General features: G+C 43.9%; 1 non-coding gene across 1 annotated transcript; it reads left to right on the forward strand.

The window, feature by feature from the left end:
* Window positions 1-9,182: 9,182 nt before the first annotated feature.
* Window positions 9,183-9,258, forward strand: TRNAA-UGC (transfer RNA alanine (anticodon UGC)). Its single transcript has one exon. It is a non-coding gene; the product is annotated as a tRNA-Ala (tRNA).
* The last annotated feature ends 6,185 nt before the right edge of the window (window positions 9,259-15,443 follow it).

Raw genomic sequence — 15,443 nt, forward strand, 5'->3', positions numbered from 1 at the left:
TAAGAGCTCAGGCTGAGGAGCCAGGCAGCCTATGTGTGACCCTGGCTCTGGCTCCTAGTAGCTGTGTAATACTGCATAATGACTGGGGTTCCTCTCACATGTGCTTCATGTGAATCATACCCCTGCGTGAATGTTGTCCTCGAGGTCTTCAGTGCAGTTGTCCTGGGAATTACCTGCCCTTCTTGTGACTCAGTAGTCCCATCTGAGAACTGGGCACAATGGCACCTACTTCCAAAGCTGTTGTGACAACTGAAGCACATAAAGACCATATGAAGCCTGGCCAAGTAGCAGACCTCAAACTGCTCTGTCCCTTTTTTTTTTTTTTTTTTTTTTTTTTTTTGCATTTTTTTGAAGTTGGAAACGGGGAGGCAGTCAGACAGACTCCCGCATGCGCCTGACTGGGATCCACCCGGCATGCCCACCAGGGGGCGATACTCTGCTCATCTGGGCCATTGCTCTGTTGCAACCAGAGCCACTCCAGCGCCTGGGGCAGAGGCCAAGGAGCCATCCCCAGCGCCCGGGCCAACCCTGCTCCAACGGAGCCTTGGCTGCGGGAGGGGAAGAGAGAGACAGAGAGGAAGGAGAGGGGGAGGGGTGGAGAAGCAGATGGGCGCTTCTCCTGTGTGCCCTGGCCGGGAATCGAACCCGGTACTCCCGCACTCCAGGCCGACGCTCTACCACTGAGCCAACCGGCCAGGGCCGCTCTGTTCCTTTTGAAGGTTGTTCCCCTCGTCCCCACCTCCTTGGTATGTCTCCACCCACTTCCCATTCTATGGGAATGTTTGCCTCTAGTGAAAATCTTCCCCTCATATCCTCCACAATATCTATGACTCCCAAGACACCCCATAATCCCCATTATGGCAGTCTGCCATTAACCATGTAGGGACCAACAGGCCTAGGACATACCCTCTCTGAGTCTCATCTAATTCATCTGCGAGGAGAGGTTTCTTAACATCTGTCTTGTCCCTTAAGAAAATTGCTATCTCCACCAACAGAATAAATTATGTTAAACTGCTATGCAAAAAAAAAAAAAAAGTGAAGTCAATGTAAGAGGCCGAGTTATTATTGAAAGAAGTGGCCAGACTCTTATTAATTGCCAAGAACCCAGTTTTAAAATCTGCCTCTGAACAAACAGAACCTATCAGACAGGGACGGGGAACAGAGGTCTGCTCACCTGCACAGATGGAAAGCGCTGTGTGATGAAGGCACTGCAGCAATGCTGGAAACGAGAACAAGAGGGAACTAACTGGTGCTGAGCCACCCTGGGGTTTCAAAAGTAAGAGGGAGAAGGACATCAGAGAACCTTAGGATTCCCTGCGGACTCCTTTTGTATTCCTGGTTTCACACTGACCTTGTGAGCCGAAACCAGATGCAGCCCACCAGTATGTCTCTTACCTATGCAAACTACCAGGTAATCACATGAATCTTTTTTTTTTAAGAGAGAGAGAGACAAGAAGGGAGAAAAATGAGAAGCATCAACTCAAGTTATTGCACTTTAGTTGTTCATTGATTGCTTTCTCATATGTGCCTTGACCGGAGGGGCTCCAGCCGAGCCAGTGACCTTGGGCTCAAGCCAGTGACCTTGGGCTCCAAGCCAGCAATCTTGGGCTTCAAGCCAGTGACCTTGGGCTTCAAGCCAGAAACCCTTGGACTCAAGCCAGCAACCATGGGATCATGTCTATGATCCCATGCTTAAGCTGGCAACCCCACACTCAAGCTGGCGATGTCAGGGTCTTGAACCTGGGTCCTCAGCATCCCAGGTTGATGCTCTATCCACTGCACCATCAGCTGGTCAGGTGGTACAATTTTAAATAATGGAACATGTCCCTAAAGTTAGCTGTGATATAGCATATGCCCTAGCCTGATCATGTTTCCGAGTACAAATGCCTCACCTGTGTGTATTTACAAGTGGATGTGATATACAACTCGGAAATCCCCCTGGAGAACGTCCATGTGATCAGGACAGAGGTAGGTGTTCATTCAATTTCAAACACATTTCCTGGCCAGCTACCTGCCACAGGCCAGGCCCTGCACTGGGCACTAGACTTAGAAAGATATGAGGGGCATGAGACTGGCCCACACGGACTTGTGCCATGATGGGTGGGGGAGTGACGATTTAGGTTCAGGCTATTTGCTTTCATTATTATCTCACTTGCTTTTTTTTTTTTTCTTGGTAGCAATTTATGTGTGTGTGTGTGTGTGTGTGTGTGTGTGTGTGTGTGTGTGTGTGTGTGTATTTTTAATTTGTATACCTTGACACTCTCCCGAATATCAGCTGGAAATATCTCAGGCCCTAGCATCATTTCACAAGTTGTTGGCAAAAAATAAGTGTCCACCTCTTTAAGACTTTGTAATTGTGAAATACTAGAAATATATAATTAACCTCTACCCTCAGTCCCTGGCACAGAGCTCCTAAATTCCTTGGAATTTTCTGGCTGATAAGAGCATCTTTTGTTCTTATGAGACAGTGCTTGGTGGGTCCCAGGAGAGGGGCTGGTTCAGAAAGAACAAGCCGTGATGGGAGGCTTGGAACTTCCAGGCCCATCCCCTATCTTCCAGGAAGGGGAGAGGGGATGTAAACGGAGTTAATGATCGATCAGACCCCTGTGATGAAGCCTCCATCAAAGTGCCAAATGGGCCCTGGCCGGTTGGCTCAGTGGTAGAGCGTCGGCCTGGCATGCAAGGGGTCCCGGGTTCGATTCCCGGCCCGGGCGCTGGGGATGGCTCCTTGGCCTCTGCCCCAGGCGCTGGAGTAGCTCTGGTTGCAACAGAGCGACGCCCTGGAGGGGCAGAGCATCGCCCCCTGGTGGGCAGAGCGTTGCCCCTGGTGGGCATGCCGGGTGGATCCCGGTCGGGCGCATGCGGGAGTCTGTCTGACTGTCTCTCCCCATTTCCAGCTTCGGAAAAATACAAAAAAAAAAAAAAAAAAAAAAAAAGGGCCAAATGTATGGGGCTTGGGGACCTTCCGGATTGGTGACACGCGGAGGTGCCGAGTGCACCCCCAGAGAGCACGGGAGCTCCGTGTCCCTCCCCACACACTGCACCCTCTGCACCTCTTCCACCATTTAGATGTTCGTCTGTGTCCTTTATCATATCCTTTCACAATAAATTGGAGTGTTTCCTTGAGTTCTGTGAGCTATTCTAGCAAATTATCAAACTCATAGAGGGAGTCATGGGAATCCCAATTTACAGCCAGTGGTCAAAGGTACTGATAACAACGTGGGACCTGAATTATAAGACATGCAGCTGGTGTCACAGAGAACTGTCTGGTGGGGGAGCTACCCACATATTTGGTGACCTGAAGTGTCATAAGTGATGTATGTGTTCTGTGTGAACAGTAAAGGAGAAACACCAAGAGGAAAAGTGAGTTTTTCCTACTGAGTAATATAGTGAGGGAGACGGATATTTGCATCAAAAAATGTTTTTAGTGATGCCTTCAGAGAATATTAATAAAAGTCAGCCTTTACCTTTAAGCCTATTCCACAACGAAGTTTGTCAGACATCAAGGGCAAGTTTCTGCCAAAAATTATTAAAGGTCTGGATCCCACGGCCGGCAAGCCAGCCTTTGTTTCCACGGGCTCTGCTGCCCCCTGTCAGAAGCGAAAAATGTTACAGGAAATAGAATTTTCTTGAACAAAGGTTTTACATAACAGCAGTTTATATGATTTCCTCAATCACATGATGAAATAGGATACTCTCACACCTTCTGAATTAAGATCAAAGAATTACTTGCTTTAAAATGTGCCTGCTTGCTTTGCTACCTATATATACATTCTTGCACAACAGTAATAATAATCATAGCGGTAATAATCTGTCTGAAATAATTCAGGGTGGCTGCCTCCCACTGAGTCCTTTAGCCCTGAGCAGCGGACACCTTTCACAGACCACTGGGGAAGACAGTGAGGAAAGGGGGTGACGTCAGCCTGGAAAAAGGTGGGGCGTGTGGGTACCAGGCACTGGGCGAGCACACCGACGCCGGGCCTTAGCCAGCAGGCTCCAAATGGAGCCAAAGGAGCTCATTCCTGAAGACAGCAGGAACCAGCCAAGTGAGGAGGGAATTTTCAGATCCCGGCGAATGTCTGTGCCAGGGCAGGGAAGCCCAGAAGAGGGTGGTGTTGGGCAAATGAGTTTGTAAAATTTGTATTTTTTGAGTTTGCTCACTTTTAGTGTTAAGAAACGAAACTTGGCAGTGCCAGGTACTTGATCTGTGAAGTTGCAAATTACCTTCCTGCTTGGGAAGGGCCGTTGTCTTGCTAACGTTCTGCTGGAAGAGAGACTCTGCCCCCACCACCGGGAGGTATGGTAGGATTTCTTTTTCTTCTGGATCCCTTGCCCTCCCTTGGCTTCTCTTGTGGCTTGTCTGACTTGGTGAGACACCAATAAACAGAATGGCCCACCATCCTCCGACTCCGCCATTTCTTTACTAATCTGCCCGAATTCAATGAGAACCTGCATGTGAATGGCCACAATGGTGGTGTCCCCTGGCCTTACAGGTGGCAAGTTCAGACCATAGCAAGAGAGGAACTGAATTGTGTGGTGGGCTTACTCCTAGCAACCCAGCTGCCACTCTGCCCAGCGACTGCTGGTCCAGGGCCACTGCATTGCACTGCCTCAGAGTATGGCCAGGTCAGAGGTCAAAACAAAAGAAAACAGCAATTGCATTCAAAAACGATTTTCCTTCAGGTCCTTTTTCTTAAACATAAAATAATAATTAGCTATCATCCATCCCTTTTTTTTTATAAGTAAATTTTTATTTTAATGGGGTGACATCAATAAATCAGGGTACATATATTCAAAGAAAACATGTCCAGGTTATCTTGTCATTCAATTCTGTTGCATACCCATCACCCAAAGTCAGATTGTCCTCTGTCACCTTCTATCTAGTTTTCTTTGTGCCCCTCCCCACCCCCTCCCCCTCTCCCTCCTTCCCTCCCCCCGACCCCCATAACTACCACACTCTTGTCCATGTCTCTTAGACTCGTTTTTATGTCCCACCAATGTATGGAATCCTGCAGTTCTTGTTTTTTTCTGATTTACTTATTTCACTCCGTATAATGTTATCAAGATCCCACCATTTTGTTGTAAGGGATCCGATATCATCATTTCTTATGGCTGAATAGTATACCATGGTGTATATGTGCCACATCTTCTTTATCCAGTCTTCTATTATTATTTTTTACAGTGATTAAAGACTTTAAGCAAACTCTTGGCCAATACAGCAAGAATCCATAAAAGAGTCGTTTCCTTAACATGTTCACCAAGTCCAAGTTGGCCCCAGCACCATGCCAAATCCCTGAAAAATGCAACCCAACCCCAGTTCAGTCTGTTAGGAGCTGTCACAAGGAGCAGGAGTCCAGGAAAAGTCCACATCCAGGAAAAGTCCGCATGGCACTGGAATTGTTGTCACAATTCTATATTTGCAGCTCATGTCCAAGTCCCAATGACCGCTGCTTCTAGCTGGTAATGATTCAGGTAGACTGGAAAAGCCATCTGCAGCATGTGTAGAGATGGAGCTTCTGTTCTCCTCTGCCTGGAGAGATGAGACCAGGGTGCTTTTCCCTGGAGCTCAGCGACTGTGGCTTGGTAAAGAGAACCTTAGGATACACTAAGCTGGGTGGCAAAGGTAGATTCATAATAGAAGTTGGCAAAAGGGGGAAAGAGAGCTCTAAATTAGTAGTAGGTCCCAGCCTGAAATATGAGTGGGGCATCGTCATCCATCCCTTTTAAGGGCACTTTTCCGCCACAGAAGTCCACATCATTTGTGACCCTTAATGATGGAGAGAGAACTGTTTGGCCATGATAAACCTCCATGGGCTGCACTCATAACTGCATGAAAGGGAACGAGGTAGCTTGATCCTTTTACATTTCTTGGACAGAGATGATTGATAACATTAACATCTAAAATGACAAGCTTCACCTGACCAGTGGTGGCGCAGTGGAGAGTGTTGACCTGAGATGCAGAGGACCTAGGTTCGAAACCCCGAGGTCACCAGCTTGAGCATGGGCTCACCAGCTGACTCTGGGGTCACTGGCTGAAGCATGAGATCATAGACATGATCCCATGGTCACTAGCTTGAAGCACAAGGTCACTGGCTTGAGCAAGGGGTCACTGACTCAACTGGAGCCCCTTGGTCAAGGCACATTGGCTGAAGCATGAGATCATAGACATGATCCCATGGTCACTAGCTTGAAGCACAAGGTCACTGGCTTGAGCAAGGGGTCACTGACTCAACTGGAGCCCCTTGGTCAAGGCACATATTAGAAGCAATCAATGAACAACTGAAAGTGCTACTACTATGAGTTGATGCTTTTAATTTCTCTCCCTTCCTGTCTGTCTCCGTCTTTCCCGCTAAAATAAAATAAAATAAAATAAAATAAAATAAAATAAAATAAAATAAAATAAAATACAAGTTTCTTTTTCTTATTAGAGCAAGAAGAGGCTGTCTTTTTCTAAGGAAACCACTGACCATGTATAATTTTGAATGGAGACAGAGAAAAGCATTAAGACTTGCAGAGCACTAACTGTTCCTGCTTCTTACCGTGTAATGACATGTATACGTGATCTCCTGGGGCAGCTGGCCAGAGCTCCAGAAAATAACTGACAGCTCATCTGTCCCAATTCTCTGTGTGGAAAACGTCTGGAATCCCTTCAATCTGCAAGTCAAATGAGCCATGGTCTTTCAGAAGGTTCACTATTAACCATTTCCTCCTGAGAAATACAAAATATTCTAGATCCTTTGGTCATATGAAAAATCATTTTTCTAACACCTTCCAGACCTCTAAAGATTAGACTTTAAATAAAGAAAGAAGCAAACAAAAAATTATTTGAAGAACATGAAACCACCTTGATACCAATTCCTTCCACGCCTGGCTGCCACAGACCAGCGCAACTAGTAATTCTGGGTCCTGAGGGAGAACGGTGCAGAATTAAGAAAATAGACTCACTGGGAAAAAAAGATGGGATCGAGAGGCCTCTTCAATGCTGATGGCAATATCCGAGAACTCATAGCCCCCAGTTTGCTTTATTATATAGCTGTATGCAAATAAGGAAGTCCTTGATACAAACAAAGTCACACATCTGAGGCAAAAACAGGAACTCTCTTAAGGCATAAACAGGAATCCCCCCACCATGCATAAGTGAAATCAACCAACATCTGAACAAACAAAGGGTGAGAGGAAGGGGATGTAAATTGCTTCCAGCAACTTAAGCAAGCAAGTGAAGTGGGTGCAAATACTCAGCTTCATAGCCAATAAGGAGGTGTGGGGTGGGAAAACTTAGCCTTTTGCTAAGCCTCAAATTTACAAAGGCTTTTTGCCAGTTGCAGTCTACCACACCTGGCCCATGTTCTGCAATGGTTGGCTGGCACTGGGGGTCGTGACTGGCATGACCACAGCGTCCCAGTTAAGGAGATGGGAGAAAGATGTTGAATGGGAGCCCTGATTTAGTCAGTCTGTGTCTGCTCTGAACTAATTCTGTTCTGAGAACTTGTTGGGTAAACTCGATAAATCTATGCTCTGGATCAAGGAAATGAACTAGAGATATTGATCTTCCTGACAGTTCTATTCCTGCCATTTCTCTACTTTAAAACCTTTAATAAATATTTGTTGACTATTGACTAGTCAGTGGTTACCTATGAGGTTTTAAAAATGGGTTTAGAGGCTTTCCATAAACTGAAGCCAAAGTTCATCTCGTTTACTCATTTGTTCAGTAAGTATGTATTGGGTACCCAGTAGGGAAGGCAGTGGACCTGGTGCTAGAGGTTTGGGTTTGAACAGACGTATCAGGTACTGGCCCTAACTTCTTGGAGCTACATCTGATTTTTTACTATTTCTTATCACTAGGGCTGCACACCCGCTCACACTTTCTTAGACACAACCCAAGCTTCTGCTTTGTCAAAGCCCTTCGTCTTTCCTTTACAACTCCATTATGTGCGAGTCTAAGTTTTCCTCAAAAGTTATGCTCTCGTGTGCCCTCCTCTTCGAGCTCCCTCCTAATCACACTTTATTCCCGCTGTCCTGCATGAAGGAAGCTCTGTCCTCTGAACTGAGAACATGACCTGCAGCTTTATTTTGGCATTATATCCTGTATTACTGTTACTTTGATATTTTCTCCATCTTTCAGGGAAGGATCTTTTCAACTATGCTTGGAGCAGCTAGCCTTGTAATAGTTGGCACTTAGTGAATATTTGTTGAATGAATGAATGAATCCTGTTCTCATGCTTTAAATTATACTTTGTTTACACCCTTGAGAACACACTTTACAAATCTCCTTTTGACTTAATAAACTCAAAAGCCAAATAGGTCATTTATTCCAGATTATTCAATGCCATGAAAATGTAAAAGGCCCACCAGAAAATGAAAATGTATTAGACTGCATCTCTCATTAGTTAACTGTTTAAGACAGAACCATATCAGAAATAAAATTTAAGGAGTAAGCATCTTACCAGTGAATCCAGTTCCTTCTAAAATGATTGAAGATTTGGACAGCAAATCTATACTTTCACGTCTTCAACTGCACTATCACCAAAGCCCTAACCCTCCCACTCCTTTTGCTGTGTTGCTGATCAGTCCGATCGAACACCTTCCCCAGCCACACAAGCAAGACCACAGACTACTCTGCAATCCCATGGGACTATTGAGCAATCCTAACTGTCCCTAATGAATACCTCCTCTTATTACCTCAACTGTTATTTCAAGTGCTTCTCTTCAAGTCTCCTATCAAAACTCCACCTCCTTGTCAGCAGTGACAATGGTCTTTTCCCTCATAATAATAAAAACTATCAGTATATAAGGTATAGCAACAGCTGTTACATTTATTAAGCACTATGCTTAGACATTTTATAAGCATTATCTCTGTTATCTTCACAAGGACCACCACTTATTAAAGGAGGTACTATTTTTATCCAAATTCTATAAATTTGGAAACTAAAGCAGAGAGTTCAAATAACTTGCTCAAGGTCACAAAGCCACTATAATCTGGCATATCCAGATTATAAATTCAGGACTTGAATTTATAATCAACCTGGTTGAGACAAACTACAGAACCAAATGTTAAGCCCATACTATATTGACTCCCTATTCTCTTCCATTGGGTCATAGTAAAATCAAGGGGAGGATTCTCAACAGGCTATCTGCCTCCAGCCTCCAGCCTGTATCTAACTGGCCTTAAGAGAGTGACCCAGGCCCTGGCCGGTTGGCTCAGTGGTAGAGCGTCGGCCTTGCGTGCAGGAGTCCTGGGTTCGATTCCCAGCCAGGGCACACAGGACAAGTGCCCATCTGCTTCTCAACCCCTTCCCCTTTCCTTCCTCTCTCTCTCTTCCCCTCCTGCTGCCAAGGCTCCATTGGAGCAAAGTTGGCCGGGGAGCTGGGGATGGCTCTGTGGCCTCTGCCTCAAGTGCTAGAATGGCTCTGGTTGCCAGATGGGCAGAGCATCGCCCCCTGGTGGGCATGCCGGGTGGATCCCGGTCGGGCACATGCGGGAGTCTGTCTGACTGCCTCCCGTTTCCAACTTCAGAAAAATACAAAAAAAAAAAGAGTGAGCCTATGTCTCTTCAGTCCAAGATTCTCTTACAACCAATGTCAGTTAAGTAGTAGAAGCAACATAAATATACACCTATGAGTTTTATTAACTACATTGACTTAACCAGCCTCTTTAGTTCAGGCTGCCATAACAGAATACCATAGAATGTGTGACATAAACATTTATTACTCATAGTTCCAGAGGCTGGGAAGTCCAAGATCAAGGTGCCAGCAAGATCCATTTTCTGATGAGGGCCTGCCTGTTTCCTGGTTTAAAGATGGCCATCTTCTCGTTGTACCCTGACAAGGCAGAAAGCAGAGAGAGACCAGCTCTCACATCCCTTCTTAATAAGGGCACCAATCTCATTCATGACGTCTCCACCCCCATCTCTTAATATCCATCACATTAGGGATTAGGGTTTCAACATATGAATTTTGGAGGACACAAACATTCAGTCCATTCCATAGTCTTATTGAAATCAGTTGATTTTATGCAACAAAAATCTCTCCTTTAGTTCTCCCCCTTTTGATTTCACTCGGGTTTCAGGTTTCATCAATGTATCATCCTACGGGGGTTCTGACCAGCTCTTGGCTATCGGTATCTATAGGCCAACTTGTCAATAAGTATTTCTGTAACTTTTATTACCATATCATTACCACACTGGAATGCATGGCCTTTCACCCTACCAGTGGTCAGCAAACTCATTAGTCAACAGTACAATGATTGAAGTTTTTGAAAGCCAAATTTTTTTAAACTTAAACTATATAGGTAGGTACTTCCCTTATTGAGGTAGTGCCTGCACGTGGTATTTTGTGGAAAAGCCACACTCAAGGGGCCAAAGAGCCATATGTGGCTCACGAGCCACAGTTTGCCAACCAGGGCCCTAGACTATCACTTCTCAAACTTTAATGTACATATAAATAATCTGAGGATTTATTGAAATGCAGATCCTTATTCAGTAGGTCTGGGGTGTTGCCTAAGAGTCTTATTTCTATAAAGCTCCCAGTGACATTGATGCCACACTTTGAGTAGCAATGACCTAGACACTGGCACGTGATCCTTGGTGATCATGCTGGTGCTAAGAGGTTTTCTTCCCAAATGTGTAAATTATATTCTGAGCTTTGTGACAGAATTATACAAAGCATCTAGTTCAGGGGTAGTCAACCTTTTTTATACCTACAGCTCACTTTTGTATCTGTTAGTAGTAAAATTTTCTAACCGCCCACCGGTTCCACAGTAATGGTAATTTATAAAGTAGGGAAGTAACTTTATTTTATAAAATTTATAAAGCAGAGTTACAGCAAGTTAAAGCATATAATAATAATGACTTACCAAATACTTTATGTCAGATTTTCGCTGAGTTTGGCAGAATAAATTTTTATAAAACAACTTACTATAGTTAAATCTATCTTTTTTATTTATCCTTTGGTTGCTCTGCTACCGCCCACCATGAGAGCTGGATCGCCCATTCGTGGGCAGTAGGGACCAGGTTGACAACCACTGGTCTAGTTGCATATTACACATTACACATATTACACACTACAGACACTAGTTCTTACACTTTACCAGGTTTTCACCTTTTTGTTTGAATATTCTGTACAAGTCCAAGTTTTCTTAGGTCTACTAGTGTCTCAAGTAGTAGTAAACTTGTTTTTGTAATCTGATAGCCTCTGACATATTCAAATTTTTCATGTGCTTACACCCATTATCTTCCTTATGGACTCAGGGAAGGGTGTTTCTCCTCCTGTCCAAAAATATCACTCCATATACAGCCTGACTTCCATGTCTTTCTACCTCATCAAAAACTCATTCAAGCCTGACCTGTGGTGGCGCAGTGGATAAAGCGTCAACCTGGAAATGCTGAGGTTGCTGGTTCAAAACCCTGGCTTCCCGGGTCAAGGCACATATGGGAGTTGATGCTTCCTGCTCCTCCCCTTCTCTCTCTCTCTCTCTCTCTCTCTCTGTCTTCCCTCTCTATAATAAATAAATAAAATCTTAAAAAAAAAAAAAAAAAAAAAAATATATATATATATATATATATATATATATAAATAAAAGGAGGCCTTGGCCAGATGGCTCAGTAGGTTGGAGCATTTGTCCTGAAGTGTAAGGGTTGCTGGTTCGATCCCTGGTCGGGGCACATGCAGGAGTGGATTCATATTCCTGTCTTCCTTGCTCTCTAAAATCAATTAAAAAAAAAATATTTAAAAAAAAACTCATTCAAGCAATTCTCTTTTGCTCACCATTCTATTTTTGTCCCAAATCCTTCTACAGTAATAATGATAAATTGTTTCATTAAGTTACACTATTTTAAAAACAGCAAATGGAGCCAAACTGTAGAATGTTTGGGAAAAGTTAGACATGAAAACAATGAACAGGTTCTGACTGGTTGGCTCAGTGGTAGAGAGTCAGCCTGGTATGTGGAAGTCCTGGGTTTGATTCCCAGTCAGGACACACAGGAGAAGTGCCCATCTGCTTCTCCACTCTTCCCCTCCTCCTTTCTCTCTCTCTCTCTTCCCCTCCTGCAGCCAAGGCTCCATTGGAGCAAAGTTGGCCTGGGAACTGAGGATGGCTCCACGGCCTCCACCTCAGGAGCTAGAATGGCTCCAGCCGCGATGAAACAACGCCCCAGATGGGCAGAGCGTTGCCCCCTGATGGGCATGCCAGGTGTATCATGGTTGGGCACATGAGGGAGTCTGACTGCCTCCCCGCTTCTAACTTCAGAAAAATACAAAAATAAACCCCTCAAAGCAAACAAAAAACAATGAACGATTTACCATTTTTCTCCTAGCACAGATCATTTCAAGATAACACTTCAACTTAAACCCCTACCAAAGCCTCACTAGCATGTTAAGAATCTCCAAAAGTGCCTGACCAGGCGGTGGCAGTGGATAGAGCATGGGACTGGGATGCGGAGGAACCAGGTTTGAGACCCTGAGGTCGCCAGCTTGAGTGAGGGCTCATCTGGCTTGAGCAAAGCTCACCAGCTTGGACCCAAGGTCGCTGGCTCGAGCAAGGGGTTACTCAGTCTGCTGCAGCCCCACAGTCAAGGCACATATGAGAAAGCAATCAATGAACAACTAAGGTGTCCTAACGAAAAACTGATGCTTGATGCTTCTCATCTCTCTCCGTTCCTGTCTCTGTCCCTCTGACTCTTATCTCTGTGGAACAAAAAAAGAATCTCCAAAAGATTTTATTAGGCCCTAAACAAATCTATGTGTCCATAGGATATGCAAGCATGTCCTTTTATTATCTTTTTAGACTGTAATGAGAATTTTAAAAACTTATTTTTTGCAGCATTAACACTAGAAATGTCACTGATCTATACTCAAATTTACTGACACTCCATCTACAAATCTTAACTGCCTTGCAAATCTAAAATTTTTATTTTTTTGTATTCTTCCGAGGTTAGAAGCGGGGAGGCAGTCAGACTTCCACATGTGCCCAACCAGGATCCACCCGGTATGCCTACCAGGGAGCAGGCGATGCTCTGCCCATCTGGGGCATTGCTACACTGCAATCCGAGCTATTCTAGCACCTGAGGCAGAGGCCATGAATCATCCTCAGTGCCCGGGCCAACTTTGCTCCAATGGAACCTTGGCTGCGGAAGAGGGAGAGAAAGAAATAAGAGGAAGGGTGGAGAAGCAGATGGATGCTTCTCCTGTGTGCCCTGACCAAGAATTGAACCCGGGACCTCCACACACCAAGCTGATGCTCTATCACTGAGCCAACCAGCCAGGGCCTCTAAAATTCTATCAAGTCACTTTATATTTCATAGCTTCCTAGTTTTTGTTTTGTATTTTGAGAAAACGGTCTCCATGCCCTGCTTGTCCTCCTCCAGTCATACATCCCCCTCACCAGTGACAACTGAGGCCTGAACTGCATTCTGGTGGAGCTCAGCCACGGGTGCTGCTGCCCAAAAGTGCTGAGGACCAGTGGTTATCATCTTACCTGGTTTACCTTGCTTTCCCCAGGGCTGAGGCAGAGCTGTACCCAACGTGTGTTTTAAGTATTTGTGAACTAGTTTTACTAGTTACTTCCTAGTCAATGACTGCCTAGATGAAATGCCTTATTTTATCATGCTTTAATTTTATCAGTTCTATTTGAGTCATGCTTAGACAAGTCTCAAGACTATTAGAGATTTTGCCCTCCAGACAATTGAGATACATTTGGTTGTCACAACTGGGGTGGGGATGACACTGTCACCTAACAGGTAGAGACCAATGATGCTGCCCAACGTCCTACAATGCCCATGGCAGCACCCCCATAATGTGAGCTGGCCCAAAATGTCAATGCCACAGTTGAAAATCCCTGTGATAATTGCTTCTGCTTTTACCTTTTGGGATTTGGGAGGCATCAGAAAGTAATGAACCAAACAATTGAATCAATGAGGCTGCAACTGTTTTCTTCAGTTTCTTACTTGATGGTTTTCAGTATTTCAACATTAAGTTCCCTTGTTTGGAAAACAACACAGAGGTATTATTATTAAAGTGGCACAACCACAACACAGTGTAGGGTGATAGCAAGAGTCAACTAAGATTAAAAACTGGTCTAAAGACTTTAGATATAATAAGTTTTATTCATTTGGTGGTACTTGATGCTCACACGGCACCATACAACAAATTTTAAAAATACAATATGAAAAAACTGAACAGCCAAAGATCAATTCCATTAGAGGGCCCACAGAAAAACCAACAAAAGCCCACAGAAAAACCCACCCACTCTCCCCTTAAGAACATTAATTTCTTCCTGCTTACGTTTGGCTTTAAGAAACACCAAAAGAAAAGTGCAAAAGAAAAAAAAAATCTTTGAAAGATAGCTAAAACTTTACATAGCGTCTTTCACATATCACAAAATGCTTTCCTTATTCAATAATAGGCATATAAAATAATCAAAGTATCTGTGAGTTTCTATTTGGTCCCACCTAATAGGTCATAGCCTTATTTGCTTCCTTTCTGTCCTCCACCCATGTGCACCAGTAAAATCACTGCAAGTGACTTAACAGTCCCTTCTGTTCCCACACTGCCTCTGCAAAGCATGTTTTCCATAAACAGGATGGGCAGAAGCAAACTGAAGTTATGTAAGTACTTCAAGTGAACATTAAAATTTTCTCAGGACTGGTTTCAAATCAAATTTTGCCTTTGAAATATCATTGTTCAATTTTCATGATTAGTAATTAGTGAAGGTCATCTGATAGCAACTACAGGGAATAGCGAGATTTAAAGTTGCATGGGGGCTGTTACAAAAATGTAGAAAAATGATTTGGGAAACTGTTTTAGTACATACTGATCTGTTGTCACAAAATTAAGTTACACAAGGAACAATAAGAAGTTACAAATTCTTCCTGAGAGTCAACTAATGCTCAATGTCAATTTTATAAATCACCCAATTACAAACTATTTCTCATGTAAGCCTCCAAATCAGGGGGCCCTAAGTATTAGCAGTTAAGACACAAACTTCCTAGTCCCAAGAACATGAGTTTACTTACAGTAGCAGTCATTCTACGCATATGCCGCTGCAGAACTAACTTCCCATCAGCATTCACTGTCATAGGGAGACAAAACCAAACAGCCATGGGTAGTACAAGGACGAAAACTAAGTAAGTCTCAGCAGAAAAATTACAAAAAGCTAAAAATGTATACTTAAAATATTTGCCAAAAAGTACTAATTACTGCCTAAATGCTTGGTTTTTCTAATTAATGGCATTAGTTGATGCTTGACGCCTGTACATCTCTTTATCTAATTGCTAAATGCAAAATTAAGCAGACATTTTAGCTGCTACAATTGTGTATCACAGTACCTAATATGTACGTGGATGTATCTTCCCTATGCCATTATATTTTTTTAAGGGCACAGGGCAGGTCAAAGGCACCTTTGCATCCTCTACACTAAGCACAGTGGCTGGTACACAGTAGGTGCTTGA

The sequence above is a fragment of the Saccopteryx leptura genome, chromosome 7, assembly GCF_036850995.1.
Source record: "Saccopteryx leptura isolate mSacLep1 chromosome 7, mSacLep1_pri_phased_curated, whole genome shotgun sequence".
Taxonomy (NCBI): domain Eukaryota; kingdom Metazoa; phylum Chordata; class Mammalia; order Chiroptera; family Emballonuridae; genus Saccopteryx; species Saccopteryx leptura.